General features: G+C 41.4%; 1 protein-coding gene across 1 annotated transcript in view; it reads right to left on the bottom strand.

Moving 5' to 3' along the window:
- Window positions 1–24116, bottom strand: part of LOC126418887 (UDP-glycosyltransferase UGT5-like) — a 123773-nt gene that overhangs the window by 12834 nt on the left and 86823 nt on the right. The window lies entirely within an intron of this gene.

The raw sequence follows: 24116 nt of genomic DNA on the forward strand, positions 1-24116 counted from the left end.
GAATCGTTAAAAACAATCAGGTGCAGTTTTTTATGTGCTATGACTGCAGAGTAAAATGTGTTTTCGTTTATTGCTGTTTAATGGTGTTGTATTGTACACATGAAAATGTTTGTAAGATTTGATATATCTGTTCATAGATACACAGTGAGAAAATCGTCAAGAATGTGGAACATCTCATAACATAGGAACATGTAACACATATTTACAAAAATGGAAACGCTAATGTTCTAACCCTCAGTGAAATGGTTCTTGGGTTGTAGAATAAATGCCTTTCAAAAGAAGACGAAGTAAATATTCCAGAATTGGAATCAAGAACAGGTGCCAAAATGTGCAACGTAGAAGTAAATATCCTCGTAGTAGTGAAGTAACTTAAATCACTTAATTAAAGAAAGTCTCATGGTCCACACTGTATACCTATTAGGTTCCATTTTGGAGTATTCTGATGCATTAGCTCCATACTTAATCATATACAACCGTTCGCTCGACAAAAGATCCGTACCCAAAGACTGGAAAGTTGCACAGGTCACACCAAATTCAAGAAAGGTAGCAGGAGTAATCCACTAAATTACAGGCCCATATCGTTAACGTCGATATGCAGCAGGATTTTGGATCACATATTGTGTTCAAACATTATGAATTACCTCGAAGAAAACTGTCTGCTGACACACAGTCAACTTGGGTTTAGAAAACATCGTTCGTGTGAAACACAACTAGCTCTTTATTCACATGGAGTGTCGAGTGCTATTGACAAGGGATTTCAGATCGATTCCGTATTTCTGGATTTCCGGAAGGCTTTTAACACTGTACCAAACAGGCGGCTAGTAGTGAAATTGCGTGCTTATGGAATATCGTCTCAGTTACGTGACTGGATATGTGATTTCCGGTCAGAGAGGTTACAGCCTCGTAGTAATTGTCGGAAAGTCATCGAGTAAAACAAGTAATTTCTGGCGTTCCTCAGGGTAGTGTTATAGGCCCTTTGCTGTTCCTTATCTATATAAACGATTTGGGAGACAATATGTTCAGCCGTCTTCGGTTGTTTACACTGTCGTTTATCGACTAATAAAGTCATCAGTAGGTCAAATCAAATTGCAAAACGATTTAGAAAAGATATATGAATGGTGCGAAAATTGGCAGTTGACCCTAAATAACGGAAACCGTGAGGTCATCCACATGAGCGCTAAAAGGAATTCGTTAAACTTCGGTTACACCATAAATTAGTCTAATCTAAAAGCCGTAAATTCAACTAAATACCTAGGTATTGCAATTACGAACACCTTAAATTGGAAGGAAGACACAGAAAATGTTGTGGGGAAGGTTAACCAAAGACTGCGTTTAATTGGGAGGACACTAGAAAATGTAACGGATCTAATAAGGAGACTGCCTACACTACAGTTGTCCGTCCTCTTTTAGAATACTGTTGCGCGGTGTGGGATCCTTACCAGATAGGACTGACTGATTACATCGAAAAAGTTCAAAGAAAGGCAGCACGTTTTGTGTTATCGCGAAATATGGGAGAGTGTCACAGAAATGATACAGGATTTGGACTGGACATCATTAAAAGAAAGGCGTCTTTCGTTGCGACGGATTCTTCTCACGAAATTCCAATCACCAACTTTCTCCTCCGAATGCGAAATATTTTGTTGACACAGACCTACATAGGGAGAAACGATCACCACGATAAAATAAGGGAAATCAGAACTCATACGGAAAGACATAGGTGTTCGCGCACTATACGAGATTGGAATAATAGATAATTGTGAAGGTGGTTCGATGAACCCTCTGCCAGGAATCCTAAATGTGATTTGCGGAGCATCCATGTAGATGTAGAATAAGTAAAATATCTGAAACCTTTCATTTGTCCGATAATACCAAACTTGTAACCGACATGTAGAGGTATACGCGCTGAAGTTCGTAAGACTATTCTTAGGCTATTGTGGATACATACCATGAAACAGAAAGCTGCTTACACCTCTTATTAAAACAGATAGCACTTCTATACTGAAGATTTGACGGAGCCCTTACTATATTTTGTACTATTAATAACATATACGTCAACTTGTTCTTACAGGGAATTCAGCCTTCGGATAGAACGACTTTGAAATCAATAAATCCTTTAAGGTTCTAGTGAACTGAACTTCTCACCAATTGAACTTTTTATGGTTGTTAACAAGTTACTGAAAATTTGTGTTCCTGAACAATGAATAAACTCACAAGTCAAAAGGTTGAATTACCACCCTTTGCAGAGCGGACATTCAGGGAGAGAGTGAATGAGTTTCAGGAAATTATCGACAGGGATGTGGAGCCATGCTGATCCCAGTGTCGTAGCCAGCTGCGCTAGATTTACAGTTGAGGGGATCCATGGCACGAGCAGCTTGATCGACGTGGTCCCACATATTCTCGACTGGGTTTTCATCTGCAGAGTTTGGTGGCAGGGAAGAGCTGTAAATTCGTCCTGGTGCTTTTAGAACCGGGCACGAACACTGCCAGCCATGTGACACATTGCATTCCCTTCTGGTAGATACCACTGTGCCGAGGAAAAAACAGACTTCGTGGATGGGTGCACATAGTCCCCAAGAATAGACGCATACTTATGTTGATCCATGGGCCTTCCAGAATGACGAGATCACCCAGGGAATGCCATGAAAACATTCCCCAAATCATAACGCTCCCTCCTCTGACCTGGTCCGCAGCTCGTGGTCTTTCGGTAGTGTTCTCGCTTCCTGCGCACGGGGTCCCGGGTTCGATTCCCGGCCGGGTCAGGGATTTTTCCTGCCTCGTTATGACTGTGTCGCCTTTATCATCATCATTCATCCCCATTACGGTCGGAGGAAGGCAAAGGCAAACCACCTCTGCTAGGACCTTGCCTAGTACAGCAGTGCGGGTCTCCCGCATCGTCCCCTATGCTCCTCGGAGTATGGGACCTCATCATCATCACTTCTGACGATTGTTGCAGGGCAGTACACGTCACCGGCCATGGAGCATAAAACGAAATTCATCTGAGAAGGCCACCTGTCGTCACTCGATGGACTTCCAGTGCGGTACTGGCATGCAATGAACAAGTCAGCTTGGATGCATGTACCGTTTGCTGAATGGTCATTGAGGAGACGATGGTAGCAGCCCTGTGGGTCATCTGAACGGTCAGTTGCTCAACATCTGGACATCTATTAGCCTGTTCACGTCTCCGCAGTTGTCGTTCACTCGTGTCATCTATGGTTCACGGTTCACTGCAGCTGCGTCGGCGCTGGTTGTGGATAGTGGCATTTTGCCATGCACGGTGTACTTTAACTACGGTGGCAAGCGAACAGTTTACAGACTTAGCCAATTCGGAAACGCTTCCTGGTCTGAAAGCCAATGATCATGCACATTTGTACGTCAGATAAATCGGTCCTTTTCCACGTTACGACAACGACTGCACTGTTTTTCGTATCAACCGAGATACTTTTTTTTGTCCTCCATTGCCAGTGCTGCCACCTGCCTATGTGAGTGGTTGTTGAACGTTGACGTGAACATAGGCAGTGGTCATATTAATGTGACTGGACTGCATAAATGGCGTTAAATCTTTATGTAAATTATTACTATTTCTATGAACTGAACTGATGGTTTGAGAAAGAGATAAATTATTTATAACAAGATTCATGAAGAAATAAATGTGTATTTGTTGGAGAGGGAGGAGGAGAAGGTGCGGGCAGTTAGCGTACATGCGATTTCATGAAGAACTTTAATGAATTCCTTTGTTGTGAAGCTATAGGTACAGTTTCGAAAACTATAATTGAAGGGTCAGGGACAGGAAACTAGTGATCACGTTTGTCGATTTTAAAAAGTCTACGATAGTATCCATCGTGAATCTCTACTGTCAATTCTTAAAGAATTTGGTTTATATCAGAAACTTGTCAACCTCGTTGCAGTCACCCTTCGAAATACTAAAGCTAGAGTAAGGTTCAGAAATGAATTCTCTGAACTTTTTCAGATTCATACTGGCCTTCCACAAGGCGATGGATTGTCTCCATAATTGTTCAGTTGTGTGCTGGAGGAAATCATGAGTGAATGGAACAAGATATGCCCACCGTATGTTAAGACTGGAGGAAAGATTCGACTTAACTGCTTGTATTTGCAGATGATTTGGTGCTGTTAGCAAACAATATTGATGAAGCAAAGGTTCAAGTAGAACAACTAGAATGATTAGCGGCAAAGGTCGGATTGCTAATTTCGTTTGATAAAACAGAAATGATGCCCAGCTTCCCAGTTGACACATCCCATATCATACTCTATAATGATCAAAAAATTGAAGTAGTAAAAAAGTTTAAATATCTTGGTGAGATTATTACCTGGAATGTTAATGAAAGAGCGTCAATAGATAGTAGAACATTAAAACTTTAGCGAGCGCACAGAACCACTTGGCCAACCTACAAAAATTATCTCTCTCAATAAATGCTAAATTTCGACATTACTCCTCCGTCGTTAAACTGGAAGCAACATACGCAAGTAAAACACTACTCAGATTAAATACTCAAGCAACAACTGACAAATTGCAGAAAGTTGATAGAAGAATACTCCGAACGAATTATCTGTAAGAAACATCAAGTTAATGGGCAGTGGAGACTTTTACCCGATTCAGTAGTGTATAAAGAAAGTGAACCCGTTATTGATACAATGCGGAAAAGAAGGATTGCATTTTTCTGCTACATATATCTCCTACCAAATACTAGAATCCTGAAGCAGCTTTTTGAATACTTCTGGAACAGTAAAACCCAAAACATCTGGTTTAAAGAAGTACAAAATGATCTGGATGAACTGATCATCACCACACACCAAATTCAACCCAGAGAAGAGAAACTGTTTCTGAAGAACAAATACACACGGCTGACATTCAAACCATCAGAACGGAAGAAGTATGTCATATCCGCAGAAAAACGAGCAGCCAGGTCACAGCGAGTGAAGTTTTGGGAAACGAAGAAATTGCTGACTGCTAAGACCTAAACTTAATCATTGTAGACTCTGTTGTATTATGTTGATTTTAGTGCCCCAATTTGGGAGTAAACTATGTTAATAAATGAATTTTAGTTTCGAGTCGTTCGTAACACAAGTTTATTTCACCGAGTAAATGTCACTCATATCACAGATACACAATAGTACAGGAATACACTGATAAATGATAGTCTGTTGAAGGCCTTATCCCGGTCCACGCAAAAAAACATTCACATGACTACCGATGTTCGCTAATAGGCGAGATCTTAACCATCCACAGAATAAATGAGTTAATTCATCATATAAGGAAGATTAGGCCGTATGTATTATGACTGTCATAGTTGCTGCCCCTGTTGGGTATCCTTTAAATAAGAGTTTTCCCAGACTTCGTCCCTCGTCTGCTTCTTCTGATATCTCTGGTAAATTTTCAACGTCTCGCTCCACGTACAGGACGTGGTGGAGAGGGAATAAAGCTTCAGAATTCTATATTCAGATGGACCCAGTATTTTTGTGCTACTTATCGCTTCCTTCACCTCTGGAAATGAACTGTATACACTACTCGCCAAGAAGAAATGCAGATGATAAACGGGTATTCATTGGACAAATATATTATACTAGAACTGACATGTGATTACATTTTCACGCAATTTGGGTGCATAGATCCTGAGAAATCAGTACCCAGAACAACCACCTCTGGCCACAATAACGGCATTGATACGCCTGGGCATTGACTCAAACAGAGCTTGGATGGTGTGTACAGGTACAGCTGCCGATGCTGCTTCAACACGATACTACAGTTCATCAAGAGTAGTAACTGGCATATTGTAGTGACGAGCCAGTTGCTCGGCCACCATTGACCAGACGTTTTCGGTTGGTGAGAGATCTGGAGAATGTACTGGCCAGGGCAGCAGTCGAACATTTTCTGTATCCAGAAAGGGCCGTACAGGACCTGCAACATGCGGTCGTGCATTATCCTGCTGAAATGTAGGGTTCGCAGGGATCAAATGAAGGGTAGAGCCACGGGTCGTAACGCATCTGAAATGTAACGTCCACTGTTCAAAGTGCGTCAATGCGAACAAGAGGTGACCGAGACGTGTAACCAATGGCACCCCATACCATCACGCTGGGTGATATGCCAGTATGGTGATGCCGAATACACACTTCCAATGTGAGTTCACAGTGATGTCGCCAAACACGGATACGACCATCATGATTCTGTACACAGAACCTGGATTCATCAGGAAAAATGACGTTTTGCCATTCCTGCACCCAGGTTCGTCGTTGAGTACACCATCACAGGCGCTCCTCTCTGTGACGCAACATCAAGGGTAACCGCAGCCATGGTCTCCGTGCTGATAGTCCATGCTGCTGCAAACGTCGTCGAACTGTTCGTGCAGATGGTTGTTGTCTTGCAAACGTCCCCATCTGTTGACTCAGGGATCGAGACGTGGCTGCACGATCTGTTACAGCCATGTGGATAAGATGCCTGTCATCTCGACTGCTAGTGGTACAAGGCCGTTGGGATCCAGCACGGCGTTCCATATTACCCTCCTGAACCCACCGATTCCATATTCTGCTAACAGTCATTGGATCTCCACCAACGCGAGCAGCAATGTCGCGATACGATAAACCGCAATCGCGATAGGCTACAATCCGACCTTTATCAAAGTCGGAAGCGTGATGGTACGCATTACTCCTCCTTATACGAGGCATCACAACAACGTTTGACCAGGCAACGCAGGTCAACTGCTGTTTGTGTATGAGAAATTGGTTGGAAACTTTCTACATCTACATCTACATTTATACTCCACAAGCCACCCAACGGTGTGTGGCGGAGGGCACTTTACGTGCCACTGTCATTACCTCCCTTTCCTGTTCCAGTCGCGTATGGTTCGCGAGAAGAAGGACTGTCTGAAAGCCTCCGTGCGCTCTCGAATCTCTCTAATTTTACATTCGTGATCTCCTCGGGAGGTATAATTAGGGGGAAGCAATATATTCGATACCTCATCCAGAAACGCACCCTCTCGAAACCTGCACAGCAAGCTACACCGCGATGCAGAGCGCCTCTCTTGCAGAGTCTGCCACTTGAGTTTGTTAAACATCTCCGTAACGCTATCACGGTTACCAAATAACCCTGTGACGAAACGCGCCGCCCTTCTTTGGATCTTCTCTATCTCCTCTGTCAACCCGATCTGGTACGGATCCCACACTGATGAGCAATACTCAAGTATAGGTCGAACGAGTGTTTTGTAAGCCACCTCCTTTGTTGATGGACTACATTTTCTAAGGACTCTCCCAATTAATCTCAACCTGGTACCCGCCTTACCAACAATTAATTTTATATGATCATTCCACTTCAAATCATTCCGCACGCATACTCCCAGGTATTTTACAGAAGTAACTGCTACCAGTGTTTGTTCCACTGTCATATAATCATACAATAAAGGATCCTTCTTTCTATGTATTCGCAATACATTACATTTGTCTATGTTAAGGGTCAGTTGCCACTCCCTGCACCAAGTGCCTATCCGCTGCAGATCTTCCTGCATTTCGCTACAATTTTCTAATGCTGCAACTTCTCTGTATACTACAGCATCATCCGCGAAAAGCCGCATGGAACTTCCGACACTATCTACTAGGTCATTTATATATATTGTGAAAAGCAATGGTCCCATAACACTCCCCTGTGGCGCGCCAGAGGTTACTTTAACGTCTGTAGACGTCTCTCCATTGATAACAACATGCTGTGTTCTGTTTGCTAAAAACTCTTCAATCCAGCCACACAGCTGGTCTGATATTCCGTAGGCTCTTACTTTGTTGATCAGGCGACAGTGTGGAACTGTATCGAACGCCTTCCGGAAGTCAAGAAAAATAGCATCTACCTGGGAGCCTGTATCTAATATTTTCTGGGTCTCATGAACAAATAAAGCGAGTTGGGTCTCACACGATCGCTGTTTCCGGAATCCATGTTGATTCCTACATAGTAGATTCTGGGTTTCCAAAAACGACATGATACTCGAGGAAAAAACATGTTCTAAAACTTTCATCATGTCAGCACGTTGTAGGTGTCGCCACCGGCGCCAACCTTGTGTGAATGCTCTGAAAAGGTAATCATTAGCATATCATGGCATCTGCTTCCTGTTGGTTAAATTTCGCTTCTGTAGCACGTCATCTTCGTGGTGTAGCAATTTTTATTGGACGGTAGTGTATATGCCAAACAGCACTGTTTATCGGTGTCTACATTGATATTCAACAGGCTGAATAATTTCGTTCAAAAGTCGGAACAAAACAAGGGAATATAGTGGGTTCAGAGAAGCACTAAGAAGTTCAAACAAGCCTTGAGGGCAGGTTTACTTTTAGAGGATCAATACATATAAATTTTCACTCAAATTAGACTCATCAAGGTAATAGAAATGTATCAACGAGGAAGAAATCTAAAGAGATTTAGGTTAAATAGACAGGGCGGTACGTTGTGTAATTTGTCTCGTGCACTGCACACACTGCCAAGAGCGCATGGATTCTGGCCACAGCGACGAGTGTGACTTCGCATGCCACAGCAGCTCTTTGGCATGGGCAAATGGATCGTTGCAGTCTGCCATTCAGTCTTCGAAGTTCTGCGGTCACGGAAGCAGACATCTCAAGGTCGCTGGCTACGCCTCATCCCGCCCTGCAGTGTTGCCGTGTCAGCTATCGGCCCAGTCTATCGTCACACTTCGCTGCTGTCGAGTGTTTGGTTTGGTTTCGCTTGTTCTGTGAACTCATTTAGCTATACACACAGCATGTTCCAGGAGGAAGTGTCAATATTCAAGGATGTGATAGGAACTCTCGTTTGAAGCAAAAAGCTTCATTTGGACTTATGCCCTGCCCTCTTCTTTATTGTTTCTGAATAGAACACATTTAATGCAAATTGTTATTTATTTTCTGTATTATTGTATTATTGTATTATTCGATACGTTGACAGGTTTACACATGCACACATATACTGCAATCAGTAAACATAACAAATATTTCACAAAGATCAACTGAGAAAGTCGCTATGTGTTTGTAGCATAACTGCACTGCACCATTGCAACAATGTGTTGCTGTTCCTTGCACAGACTGTTGAACTACACATTCAGAAGAGAATGGGAACCTCAAAGAATATCCATTCCACGCAGTGTGCTGAGAACTCTGGCAAACACTCTAGGATCAGGTATTCGGCGTGTCAGTAAGCGCCAACGGTATTCTTTGATAGCAGCTGGAATACTATCATCGAAAAAGCCGTAAACGTTCATCATGCACGCATGGTCTTCATTAATGTAGATGTGTGGCATTTTAGCCGATGTGTGTTCAAGACAGTTAACCATTACTTCTCTCTGGAGCCCATGAGAATTCTTTGAGCGTCTGTGGTGGAACAGGACGACCACGAACATGTATGTCAAGCATGACCCACATACTTTTTTTATTATTTATTGCCAAACTATAGACCTGTTACCTGATGTTTAAAACAGTTCGTACATCTTACAATTTTCGTTTTTCATCTTTTTACAGTTTTCTTTTCCTTTCTTTTGTTTTATCTACAACATTTACAAAGTGTGATACTTTTCAAAATAACTATAATTTAAGGTTGAAATATAAATAAAATTTTGTTGTTTTTTAAGAAGAATATAAAAAGAAGATAGGATAGAGGAGAGATTTGTTAATACCATCACCGAATGTGACTGACGGTGTACCTCGGAATGGTTTCTTCGAGCCGTTGACCACCAGTAACACACACACACACACACACACACAAATGGTTATTAGTAGAGAACTAATGTTGCTTATCCTATTTATTACTAGTCCTGTGTATTAACTACTTTAGGTGCCCATCCATGTACAGCATTTGGTGTTTCCTTGGCTATATCGCCAGCATTTTTGCTTATTTACTGTCACATCTCAGCTTCCTCCTTCTGTTCCTCCTCATTGTCACTATTTTCGCTGTCACTGTGGGTATCGCTGTCCATCCTCTGGAGATCGTTGTTACGCTGCACATAGGCATGTCTGTAATGTCGTGTCCACATGTACTCTTCAAGTGTTGTTTTTGAAATACTGTTTGTCAGTGCGTTTAATTGTGCCCATTGTTCTTCGTCTCTTATTGCTGTGTATGTATCTATGTCTGTATCTGTGTAGTATGAGCGTAGTGTATGTCTATTGTTCGCGCATTGCCCACAGAGACAGTGTGTTCTGGGGAACCTTCTTCCCCGCATGTGCGTGTAGGTGTCTGCCTCAGACTCACGCGGTTTAAGTGCGTGGGATAAGGTCTGTGTCCGGTTGAGAAATGTACCATACTGCGGCTGGGATCGATATGTCTCATTCTCAACCGCTACCTTACGTCAGGGAGGAAGTCGTGCAGTCTACATGCCTTATCACTTACATCCCACTCACCTCGCCATGTATCGAAACGCCAAAATTTAATTTTTTATCTATGTGTACCCCAAGATAGCGCGTAATGTGTGCTCGTTTAATGTTTGTGTCCCCAATTTTAACCGAAGGATTCCTCTGGAGTGATCCTTTCAGTAAAGTGTATGTTTTGTTTTCGGCTATCCTGACTTTGTTATTGTGACACCACTGAGTAATTGTTTGTAGTATTCCACTTGCTCTCTCTTCTAACTGGGCTCTGTTGTTTGCAGTGACTACAACTAATAGGTCATCTGCGTAGGCGACAATTCCGTCTGATCTGTCATCCCCATCCAGAAGTTGTAAGAGGGGTTCGATTGTTATGTGCCAGAAGATGGGGCCGCAGATCGATCCTTGAGGACAGCCTTTGGTAATTCTTTTAATTACATATGCACGATGGGTTTAGGTCGGGACTCACCGCCGGTCATTCCATTACTCCAATGTCCAGGCTTCGCAAGACATCGCTGCTGTCGCCTGCCGCATAGGCCCTGGCACCGGAAGGAATTCAGGGCTACCATCTTATGCAGCAACCACCACATGATCCAGCAGGATATGTTTGATGTACTGCCTGGCGGTAAGGCAACCATGGACAACTACAAGATTCGTATGGCTGTCTACAATTGAGGCCTCTCCACAGCATCACAGAACCTTCGAAATCTGTCAATTTCGTAGACAACATTTGGCAGGTACCGCCCAACATGGGTTTACACACATGAACCCGACCATCACTTCTCATCAGAGGACATCTGGACTTATGAAATTGGCAGTTGACATGGGATCGGCAAAACTGAAGGCGAGGTACAAGATGATGTCTTGTCGAGCGGGATTCTGTACTAGGACGTCTGGATCACACAGCATTACAGTCAGATCGGACAAAGCGGCTCCAGTGCTCTGACGTTATCCCTACGACGTTGCAACTCAGAGATGTCCAGATGTCGGTCTTCACGTGTTGTCGTAATGCTCCGGCGGCTTTGTGCAGTTCGTCTTGTATGCTGTCTCGCTATAGCGTGTCCACAGCCTATGGATGACACATGGAGAGGCATTGGCAACTGTAACAATGGACCGATAGTCTATACTTTCTGGATCAAACAGACAGCCCTTGCAACTTTCATTGCATTAAGATATCGCAATCAGTGTGCTTAGTGGAATACAATGTCCACAAATGACAAATGCCATGTGCGTACCTCACTAAAAACACTGAGACACTGGTACTCACATCCGTCTCAGGAGTCAACTGAGAATGTGATGCGTAACACTGCCAATAGACAGCAAATGGCTCTGAGCACTATACGACTTAACTTCTGAGGTCATCAGTCGCCTAGAACTTAGAACTAATTAAACTAACTAACCTAAGGACATCTCACACGTCCATGCCCGAGGCAAGATTCGAACCTGTGACCGTAGCGGTCGCTCGGCTCCAGACTGTAGCGCCTAGAACTGCACTGCTACTCCGGCCGACGACGGCAAAGGCTTTTGATTTTTGCCTACAGTGGCAGTGAAGATCGCAAGCAATACTATAAGGCTGCAGCTGCCACCTACATCAAAACAGATCGTAAAGACACGAATTCGACACTAATCCCTTTCCAGCATGTCGATGCTTGTAGACCCGCATCGGAGTCGCACTTCGTTGCATATATGCTGCAGCAACACCCTGAAACGGAAACTTTTTGGCCCCCCTTTGTATCTCAGAGCTTCCATCGTCACAATGCACCAACACATCACTCTCGATTACAGACAGAATGATCATAGAAACATCTATGGCGTCCCATGTCACGTGACCGTAATATGCATCCAATTATTAAGTTTCCATAAGCTGCGGGCGGCAGTGGCCGGGCGGTTCTAGGCGCTACAGTCTGGAACCACGTGACTGCTACGGTCGCACGATCGAATCCTGCCTCGGGCATGGATGTGTGTGATGGCCTTAGGTTAGTTATGTTTAAGTAGTTCTAAGTTCTAGGGGACTGATGACCTCAGCAGTTAAGTCCCATAGTGCTCAGAGCCGTTTGAACTATTTTTTGTGGGCGGCATTTCAGCGATGATGGATGAGGCTGGCTCCCCAACTCATTCGGTGTCTCGTTTAGTCGTTTCCATGCAGCTTGACCATCATCATTAAAGAGGAAGGCGTCCATTCAGTGAGAGAAAATCCCCGTCGGTTGGCACCGCTGTTACATCGTCTAACGTCAGTTGTATAAGGGTACTGGTAATAACCAAGACTCAAAATGGTCCATACAGCCAGTACGAACGAAATTAAGTTGTTCGCCCTTTCCCTATTCGCACATTCGTTGTTCCGAGGCGCGTGTGTTCCATCCATGCGACGGCACCTAATGACAAATGTTAGCCCATGGTTATATTCCATTTTCTCCATTCACTGCTAGTATGTCAAGAAGGAAATGATATTTCCACCCTACAGTGTTTCCATGTCCTCTTTCAGAATATTTTTCATCTGTAGCTAATCACCCTTAACACAACTGAAAACCATGTCCTGACTATGTAGGGAAGCAGCCTACTCATGCCGTAATAAATGCACATCAGTCTTTCCATTGTGTGCCAGCCAGTCCGTTGTAACTAGCTCTGACGTCATAAATGTTCACAATACTTTAAAAATCAAGCAAATAACCTAAAACGGTTCTAGAATGTCAGGAGTAATACTAAATTAATATGTGTTGAATATCAGTTCAATAACTTTAACCATTTTCGAAATTTGGACGTTTTTCTGTAAAAATCATTGGCGCAACAGAAAAGTGCTAGAGATTTAAAAATTTATACTTAGATTCCTTTTCAATAATAATTTAATAGAAACAGTACTTTGGATCTCACAAATTAAGATTTTAGTTGAAGTCCATGATTTTCTGGTTTTTGTCTTAAAAATTAAGGAAGCAAGATAGATTAAGTAGGCTAATAAACAAGGCTAGGATGTTTAAATTTAAGTAGAAGGGAGATCCGCTATAACCATAAAGATGTGAGAAGTTTCAACTCAATAACTGTAAAACTATAGCGATAGCGTATCTCCAAAGGGCAGGTTCAGAGCTCATCTACTGCGTGTAATGTAATTAAATTAATTCTCTCGCCCAAAATATTTAACTTAGTCACGTCAAACTTTTATTGTGATTACTTACCTGTGTGCTAAATGCACATTTAAATTAAGAGCTTCATCGGCCATCAGCAAAAGAAGCTATGATTTATTCGGTAACTTAATGTGGTGCATTACTAGCCCAGCTGCTAGTCGGGAGAGCCGATTTGATCAGGCGTTCCCTTAGCCGTCCGCACCGAGGCCTTATATATAAGAACGCTGCGCGAGGAAGTAAGGCCCCAGTTCTCTCCAGACGCTGAATAGCACGCCATCTGTGTCGGGAGTCGCGTCGCGTCGGTATCATTGCTACAAACAGCCTCGGATGCCGTATTAAGTTACTCGGGATACGCGTAACCATGAAATCATTTCCGAGTGAAATGTTAATTCTGGGATGACTTTAATTATCGATCTTCAGTTTGCGTAATGTCGTATTTTCACGTGCCACCGCGGGACAAACATTCTACCATTATTTAGCGTGGCGTTTGATGAACCTAATCATCAAATTATGGCGAGCATTCATTTAAACATTTAATTTGGACATTTATAGTTGCATCAGCGCATTAGACTCTGAACTGCTCTGTTAGTTAGATTGTATGGATACTTTTGTTTTCATCTGTGACTTTCAGAATACAGAACGTTTTTTCACGACCGTTTTTGATTATAAATCCCAGACAATCTCCTAATTCATCAGAGCTATAAGCTGTAACTATAAGTGTATTCTCAGATGAAGTGGGCACTAGGAATTCTAATTACAGGCTTCACGTTTTGCTAATCACTTTCTGGTTGCCAATATTGTAGTTAGAGAGCCAGTGTTGAGAACGGCGAAAGGCAGCATAAATAACATTCTAAATAATAGGAACTGGTTTTACATTCTACAAACCTAACATTTATATAAACAACATAAAATTAACATAATTCCACCCGCCGCCCCACATATGGTGCATCGGCCGGGAAATGAAGTGTTTCTACATTCTTCAAACATGATTAATAACAGGAATTCCACCCGCCGCCCCACATATTGTGCATCGGCCGGGAGGAAACTGAGTAAAGTGAAAGTGATTTTTAAATATTGGGATTCGCAAGTGAAATGCGACACACAATTGAGTAATAGAACAGTGAGAGTATTACGTGTGTATGTGGACGACGCAATTGGATTAACGACGTATCTGGATTGACGGAGCTGGCACTGAGTCTAGCGGCGCTGCCGGCATCGCGAGAAGCCAGTTTCGCCTCACCGCAGTCGTCTGCCGGAGCAGCCGGAGCCGCGCCTGCAGTTGCAGGCCACGCAAACACACAACAGCCGTCTGAGTGCCATCTGCAATTCAGCGAGCTGCGTCGCATGAGTCATTCTGGTACACCACACCGGCAACGCCATACGTCGTGCAGAAGGAACTAAGTTAAGTGAAAAGCTGTTAAAAATTTTACTAACCTGCACTAAAAGACTGTCGGCAATGGAACCGCCAAAAGAAACTGAGGTTAAACTTAAATGAGAACCTATGTCTGTTGATGGAACTGTAAATCCAGACAACGGTTCAAGTGTAAATACGCATGAAAATATTAATGTTAAAGTGAAATATGAAGTATTGTCTTCTGACAGTAGTGTGGGAAGGGGCAATGATTCAATAATAGAGACCCCTGCAGTAAAGCAGAAAGCAGAAATTGTTAATTTATTGGATGATAGTTCCTCTGTTGAATTAAAAATGAATCAGTCAACAGAGGCGGTAGAGTTTAAGAAGGAGAAGTTAGATATGACTAATCAATCAGAAGTTTCATTTAGTTTTGATGTTTCTGGTGTTGTAGCTAGTTTTTCGTCACCTGAGTGATAAAAAGCCAGCTAGTGAGCAACTCAAAGATGCTGGGGCTATTGATTTAAATGTTATATTACAAGCAATAGCTGCCAGTAATGCAAAAATGTCAGCCAAGAATGCTCGAATGACAGCTGAATTAAAGTCTGAAATAAGTGAAAAGGTCAAAAACAGTAATGCTGAATTAAAGTCTGAGATTGTGGCCAGCCAAACAAATTTTAATAAACGATTGGAGGTAATGGACGATACCTTCAAGGCTGGCTGCAATAAGTTGAAGGAAGATCTGGACAGTTTGAATCATAAAATTGATTACAATCATGAGGATATTAAGAAAAAGGTTGCTCAACAATTTTCTGAAATGTATAAAACAGTAAAATCCGAAGTTGCTGAGGTTCGCAGAGACTTCCAAATGGAAGATGCGAAACTGGAGCACAAGTTAACAGAAAAGATCGAGGCGGAATCTGAACTGTGCTCAGATAGGTTTAAAGATGTTAATACAAAAGTAAACATATGTCAAGCAGAAGTAGATGCAATCAAAACTGATACTACTCATATTGTGCAAAGAGTAGATAATGTTGAAATGAGAGTAGAAAATATCAGTACTAACATTGCTAACATTGAGAGTAAAGTAGCTTCAGTAACTTCCGGTAATGGTAGTATACAACAAGTTGTAGCTGCAAAAGCCGCTTTTATCGGGTGTCGGCAGTTCTTGCGGTTCGATCCAGATAAAAATATCCACATGCTAGATTTCTGGAACGATTTTGAAGATGTGATTCCACCAACTTGGTCTGATTGAGAGAAAATCTCATTTATTAGAAGCCATTTAGCAGGTGACGCCATGCGTTGGTCAGCTGATGTTATGTTGAAGTGTAAAACATTAGCGGAGTTTAAAACAGCTTTCATTAATGAGTATTGGTCTAGCAATAAGCACAATGAAGTGTTGAGAGAATTTTGGAGTGGAAAACGCTTCAATGCAGGCAAGGAATCAATTAAAGAGTTTGCTAGGTCATGGATCTCACGTTTGTCACATTTGGGCGAAAAGCTAAAACCTGAAATGATAATACTAGGTCTTGAAGCCAAACTGCCATGGTATTGGCAAACTAGAATTATATCTGCCCCTAGAGACAATCTGGATCATTTCATTGAGTATCTGGAACGTGTAGAACGTGTTGCTGCCAATGAGGAGCAAGCACGTAATAACAGAAATGCTAATAACAATAGTAGTAATTTTAAGAACGAGCAGAATGCCAACGTAAACATCAGAACAGGAGGTGTTCGCCATATTAAGAGAGGTAGGAATTGGAGAAATAATTATCAGAACCAACAATGGCATCCAAATGATAATAATTTGGTTCCAAACAAAATTATGCATGTAAACAACAGTACGGAAAGCAATGCTATGCCAGTTAACTATAATGAAAATAAAGGAAACAGTAGTAGGCCGAGGCAGGAAAACTAGTTCCCGTCTATGAGGACACTGGCGCTCACCAGGCGGTTACTTTTCCTAAGCCAGTAGTTACGGGAATTGGTAAGACAGATCAGAAGACTCAGACTGAACATGTGGATGAAGAGTTGGTAGCATCTAAGAATACAGCAGAAATATTAGATCACTCACAGTATTTGATAGATACCGTGTTAGAGACGCTTTCTAACTGGGAAGAGAAAGAGAAGGCGCCGCAGTCTAACGATAGGGAGGAGCTACAAAATACTGAATTGTCAGGTGAAGAAGCAGAAGAAATTCATGCGTATATTTACGATGAGGATGATGTGCTCTTATCTAAAGTGCCTGTGCAGGATGTTGATAAAGTACTAATAGATTTAGGACAGGAGGTAAGTGAGAATGTAGAGGGTAGCCTGGTGGGGGTCGATGAACCCAGTAGCTGTGACCAGTTGTCACTTGAGAAGGAACCCGACGATAATGGTGAAAGTGGTTTAGCTGTAACTGGTGTTATGCCCGGTCTGGAGGCGCAGAATCGCTCAGACTACAGTAATTTGGGTCATGTTCAGCAAACTAAATGTAATGAAGTCGTGCGGTGTTTCGATTTGAAATTAATAGACCGACTGGAAAAGGCAGCTGAAAATGTAATTCAGGAAACGCCTACACACTTTGACCTAAATGTAATAAAGGCAGATGTCGATCACTTTAGTTGGAGACAAATCAAAAAGGAACTATTGGATGAGTTTGAGGAACCACCTGCACAAACTAGAATAAGCCACCCTATAATAATAGTAAATACGTTGGGTATCAATGAACGTTGTCTCTTAGACAGGGGAAGTGAGGTGAGTGCTATATCTCAGTCCTTCTTTGATGCATTACCTGGTAAAGACAAGCTTACAGTAATGAGGGTATCAGGACTAAGAATAATTGGTACTACTGGCAAGGTGTCAAAAACGGTAAAGCAAGAAGCTTTGCTGCCCTTTAACATTAATGGTAATTTAATTGATCATCCATGTTTAATTGTAAACAATCTCAGTATTGAGGTTTTAATTGGCATAGATTTCCTGTCAAAATATCAGAGTGTTGTTGACTTTGAAAGAAGCCAGTTAAAAATGGTCTTGCCAATAACTGGAGTAATTACAGTACCTTTTAGTGATAAACATGTAGTATCTAATGATGAAACTTGGGAGCTGCCTATACGAGTTCTGAAAAATAGGAAATATTGGGACGAAGGTGTTAATCTTAGTACAAGTAAGCCAAACACAGAAGAAGAAGAAGCAATTATTTTGGATAAAATAGAAACTAAATTGCAGGAAATCGATAAAATTTCAGCTAATCAGAAGGAAGAACTGAGACAGGTTCTAAAAAGGCATCATAAGGTATTTTCAGATCGACGTGGCGTGGTCAAACATTATGAATGAATGCTGTAGGGAGGAGGTTGTTCTGTAACCTCTACACAGTGTGGCAGCAGTGCAGTCCCAGCTGTGTGAGATCTTCTTTCCTTTTCAGGTCTCACTCATTCTTCATCTTTCCTGTTCACAAAAATGTTGACCCCTTCTTTCCAATATGAAAATTTCAATAATAAGCTAATGAATTCTATAGCGAGGAGGTTGTTCTGTAATCTCTACACAATGTGGCAGCTGTGCAGTCCCAGCTGTGTGAGATCTTCTTTCCTTTTCAGGTCTCACTCACTCTTCATCTTTCCTGTCCACAAAAATGTTGACCCCTTCTTTCGAATATGAAAATTTCAATAATAAGCTAATGAATTCTATAGCGAGGAGGTTGTTCTGTAACCTCTACACAGTGTGGCAGCTGTGCAGTCCCAGCTGTGTGAGATCTTCTTTCCATTTCAGGTCTCACTCACTCTTCATCTTTCCTATCTACAAAAATTTCGACCTCTTCTTTCCAATACAAAAGATTTTCCGTCATGACTATCATGCCATGAGTTCTGTAACCATTATATCTACCGATTAGTGAAAAAAAAACCTAATGTGACAAACCTAACAGTGACATAAACAACAGAGAAGTATGATGTAATTAAGATAAAATGTATTTGAGTAACAAGTATGTATAGAACCCTGGTAATACTGTAAGTACAAAGTGTTGTTTTATTTGAAATGGTCCACCAACAATATTTAAAAAAGATGTACAAATTCGTGTTCAAGCAGGATCGGAAGTGGCAGTGAAACCTCTTGTATGCTGTGGAGCTAACTAATTAATAGTAAGAGAGATTACTTAGTGTTATGAAAAAAATGCAGACAAATTGTAAGAATGAACTCACCTTGTGTAGCAAGGAATGGCAGTGTAATAGAATTGAACAGTGTTTGTGGTTGAGACGTGAAGGACACGTCTTTGAAATATTTATAAGGTTGGAGCTGGCCATTATTTTGGTGTAGTGTGTGACAGGACACACCTACATGTATTGAGGTTATGAGTTGGAGGCGTGAATGCGACCATAGGTACCCTTATGTTAGATGAGACAGAGTAGCTCATGGTGTCCTATAGGTTTAAGGAATTTAGCATTACGCTCGTCCATAATTACTTAATGCACTATAGTGGTAGGTCGAGAGAGACTACCTGTGGTTTCAGCGTCCGATCGAGTGGAAATGGATTGCCACGTGAGCAAGCTGATCAGCTGCAGTACACTATAGATATGAAATAAATGTGCTATCCTATGCTTTAAATTTTAATGGAGTGAGTATTACTTAAGTTCATACACTAGCAAAGTAAATGAATATCATAATGGCAGACGTGAAACATTATTTATAGCTCAGCATAAATACACTTCGAAGAAGTAAGTACATAATTGCAGATGTGGAACTGACAAAGCAGCAGAGGACCAATAAGTGGATTTAGTAGTCAACTAAACGTAGTGTGTTTTGAACACTCAGAACTGTACTATTACCAAAAGTTACTCACATGTACAAAGAAGCTTAGAAAACAACTACTAATCAAATATACTCATACTATCTCTAACAATAAGGTAATTGAAGATGAGTCAGCTAAGTAAATAAAATACAAATGTATCAGGAATGTACCGAGCATTGGTTCAGTGTTCCGGCCCAGAAATAATAAATTCAGATTAAATAGGATTTATGATTGTATGCCTTGAGCATAAATTTTCTCTAGTACATCACTAACGGCATTTTAAGCCATTTGTTTACCGATTTTATGACAATTAAGTAACCACGAGAGTAATATTGAATAAGTTCTGTTATCTTTGTTCCAGCAAAATATTGAAGGATAAAATGTATATATCCCCATTTCATTGTGACCCACCCTTAGATAATAAGTGAACAGAGTCTGAGGCACTCTTTTTGTTTGTTCTACAGGACGAACCAGATAATGGCAGCCTGGTAGCTGCGTAAAAGCGTGGAGTGACTTGCACACAACTGACAGTGACCCCTCCCCTTTCCCCATGTAATTTAGAGTGAACGTGAAGGACGCACACCATAGCAACTTCCCCTCTTCTACCCTTGTGAATGGAAGTGTAGAACGCCAGCCAAAGCGGCTACAACCACGTGTGTAAAAATGATTTGTAAAATTCTCTTTCAGGTTTAGAAAAGACTGCTAAGATATAATCATCTGTTTATGTATCATGAATAACTTATTTTCTCTGAATTTGTGTATGTAAGCACGTATTTAATGTATTTAAGATTTTCATGATTTTACATATTTTTATGTGTTTGTTTGTCTAAGGCAATATGTATGCCAAAGTGTTTAATTGATTTTGCTTAAATTTTGTAAGTGTAAGAGCCAGCGAACATGCCTGTAATTTAAATAATTGAAGTAGGTAATCAGTTTTCTTTTAATATTTCTATATGTTTACATTTCAATTTTAATTTTTCATAGGGAGTTAAGCTGTACTCTTGCTTCCCTTTTTGTAATTAAATTTTTTTTCGTTCATTAACATTCAAAAACAAAAAAATTAGGTAGAGGGTGATGTAGGGAAGCAGCCTACTCACGCCGTAATAAATGCACATCAGTCTTTCCATTGTGTGCCAGCCAGTCCGTTGTAACTACCTCTGACGTCATAAATGTTCGCAATACTTTAAAAATCAAGCAAATAACCTAAAACGGTTCTAGAATGTCAGGAGTAATACTAAATTAATATGTGTTGAATATCAGTTCAATAACTTTAACCATTTTCGAAATTTGGACATTTTTCTGTAAAAATCATTGGCGCAACAGAAAAGTGCTAGAGATTTAAAAATTACACTTAGATTCCTTTTCAATAATAATTTAATAGAAACAGTACTTTGGATCTCACAAATTAAGATTTTAGTTGAAATTCATGATTTTCTGGTTTTTGTCTTAAAAATTAAGGAAGCAAGATAGATTAAGTAGGCTAATAAACAAGGCTAGGATGTTTAAATTTAAGTAGAAGGGAGATCCGCTATAACCGTAAAGATGTGAGAAGTTTCAACTCAATAACTGTAAAACTATAGCGATAGCGTATCTCCAAAGGGCAGGTTCAGAGCTCATCTACTGCGTGTAATGTAGTTAAATTAATTCTCTCGCCCAAAATATTTAACTTAGCCACGTCAAACTTTTATTATGATTACTTACCTGTGTGCTAAATGCACATTTAAATTAAGAGCTTCATCGGCCATCAGCAAAAGAAGCTATGATTTATTCGGTAGCTTAATGTGGTGCATTACTAGCCCAGCGGCTAGTCGGGAGAGCCGATTTGATCAGGCGTTCCCTTAGCCGTCGGCACCGCGGCTTTATATATAACGACACTGCGCGAGGAAGCAAGGCCCCAGTACTCTCCAGGCACTGAATAGCACGCCATCTGCGTCGGGAGTATCGTCGCGTCGGTATCATTGCTACAAACAGCCTCGGATGCCGTATTAAGTTACTCGGTATACGCGTAACCATGAAATCATTTCCGAGTGAAGTGTTAATTCTGGGATGACTTTAATTATCGATCTTCAGTTTGCGTAATGTCGTATTTTCACGTGCCACCGCGGGACAAACATTCTACCATTATTTAGCGTGGCGTTTGATGAACCCAATCATCAAATTATGGCGAGCATTCATTTAAACATTTAATTTGGACATTTATAGTTGCATCAGCGCATTAGACTCTGAACTGCTCTGTTAGTTAGATTGTGTGGATTCTTTTGTTTTCATCTGTGACTTTCAGAATACAGAACGTTTTTTCACGACCGTTTTTGATTATAAATCCCAGACAATCTCCTAATTCATCAGAGCTATAAGCTGTAACTATAAGTGTATTCTCAGATGAAGTGGGCACTAGGAATTCTAATTACAGGCTTCACGTTTTGCTAATCACTTTCTGGTTGCCAATATTGTAGTTAGAGAGCCAGTGTTGAGAACGGCGAAAGACAGCATAAATAACATTCTAAATAATAGGAACTGGTTTTACATTCTACAAACCTAACATTTATATAAACAACATAAAATTGACATAATTCCACCCGCCGCCCCACATATGGTGCATCGGCCGGGAAATGAAGTGTTTCTTCAAACATGATTAATAACAGGAATTCCACCCGCCGCCCCACAACTACCTACGAATATATCGATGTAATCAACTCTTGAACTGTCATGTACTCTTTCTTGTTCTGATATGCTTATACAGGGTTGGTCAGCTGCCCCCAACTATGGGTTTTATGCAACCCACAACACTTTCAAAAACCACGTGCGTGATTTTCAAGTTCTCTCGTTCGCCACATGCACACTATTAGTCTTATAGAAAAAAATGAACTGGACCTTTTTGTATGTTGTTGTTGTTGACGCGGTCTTCAGTCCTGAGACTGGTTTGATGCAGCTCTCCATGCTACTCTATGCTGTGCAAGCTTCTTCATCTCCCAGTACCTACTGCAGCCTACCATCCTTCTGAATCTGCTTACTGTATTCATCTCTTGGTGTCCCTCGACGATTTTTGCCATCCACGCTGCCATCCAGTACTAAATTGGTGATCCTTTGACGCCTCATAACATGTCCTACCAACCGATCCCTTCTTCTAGTCAAGTTGTGCCACAAACTACTCTTCACCCCAATTCTATTCAGTACCTCCTCATTAGATATGTGATCTACCCATCTAATCTTCAGCATTCTTCTGTAGCACCACATTTCGAAAGCTTCTATACTCTTCTTGTCTAAACTATTTATCGTCCATGTTTCACTTCCATACATGGCTACACTCCATACAAATACTTTTAGAAACGACTTCCTGACACTTAAATCTATACTCGATGTTAACAAATTTCTCTTCTTCAGAAACGCTTTCCTTGCCATTGCCGGTCTACATTTTACATCCTCTCTACTTCGACCATCATCAGTTATTTTGCTCCTTAAATAGCAAAACTCCTTTACTACCTTAAGTGTCTCATTTCCCAATTCCCTCAGCATCAGCCGACTTAATTTGACTACATTCCATTATCCTCGTTTTGCTTTTGTTGATGTTCATCTTATACCCTCATTTCAAGACACTGTCCATTCCGTTCAACTGCTCTTGCAAGTCCTTTGCTGTCTGACAGAATTACAATGTCATCCGCGAACCTCAAAGTTTTTATTTCTTCGCCATGGATTTTAATGCCTACTCAGAACTTTTCTTTTGTTTCTTTTACTGCTTGCTCAATATACAGCTTGAATAGCATCAGGGAGAGGCTACAGCCCCGTCTCACTCCCTTCCCAACCACTGCTTCCCTTTCATACCCCTCGACTCTTATAACTGCCATTTCTCCTGATAACGACGTCCTCTTACGTAGTCCCCACCCGGAGATCCGAATGGAGGACTATTTTACCTCCGGAATATTTTACCCAAGAGGATGTCATCATCATTTAATCATACAGTAAAGCTGCATGCCCTCGGGAAAAATTACAGCTGTAGTTTCCCCTTGCTTTCAGCCATTCGCAGTACCAGCACAGCAAGGCCGTTTTGGTTAGTGTTACAAGGCCATATCAGTCAATCATCCAGGCTGTTGCCCCTGCAACTACTGAAAAGGCTGCTGCCCCTCTTCAGGAACCACACGTTTGTCTGGCCTCTCAACAGATACCCCTCCGTTGTGGTTGCACCTTCGGCATGGCTATCTGTATCGTTGAGACATGCGAGCCTCCCCACCAACGGCGAGGTCCATGGTTCGTGGGGGGACCTTTCTGTAGGTAATTTAATTTAGTTAAATTTTGAACTGGAATACGTTTTCGCTTGAAGCCACGGTTTTCGACTTCTACACATACATCTGCATTTACAATGATACTCTGCAAATCACACTTAAGTGCCTGGATGAGGGCTCATTGAACTACCTTCAAAATAATTCTCTATCATTCTAATCTTTAACAGCGCATGGAATAAACGAAAGCTATATTTTGCCATGTGAGCTCTAATTTCCCTTACTTTATTTACACTGAAGAGCCAAAGAAACTGGCACACCTGTCTTATATCGAGGAA

Source organism: Schistocerca serialis, chromosome 9, assembly GCF_023864345.2.
Source record: "Schistocerca serialis cubense isolate TAMUIC-IGC-003099 chromosome 9, iqSchSeri2.2, whole genome shotgun sequence".
In the NCBI taxonomy this organism is placed as follows: domain Eukaryota; kingdom Metazoa; phylum Arthropoda; class Insecta; order Orthoptera; family Acrididae; genus Schistocerca; species Schistocerca serialis.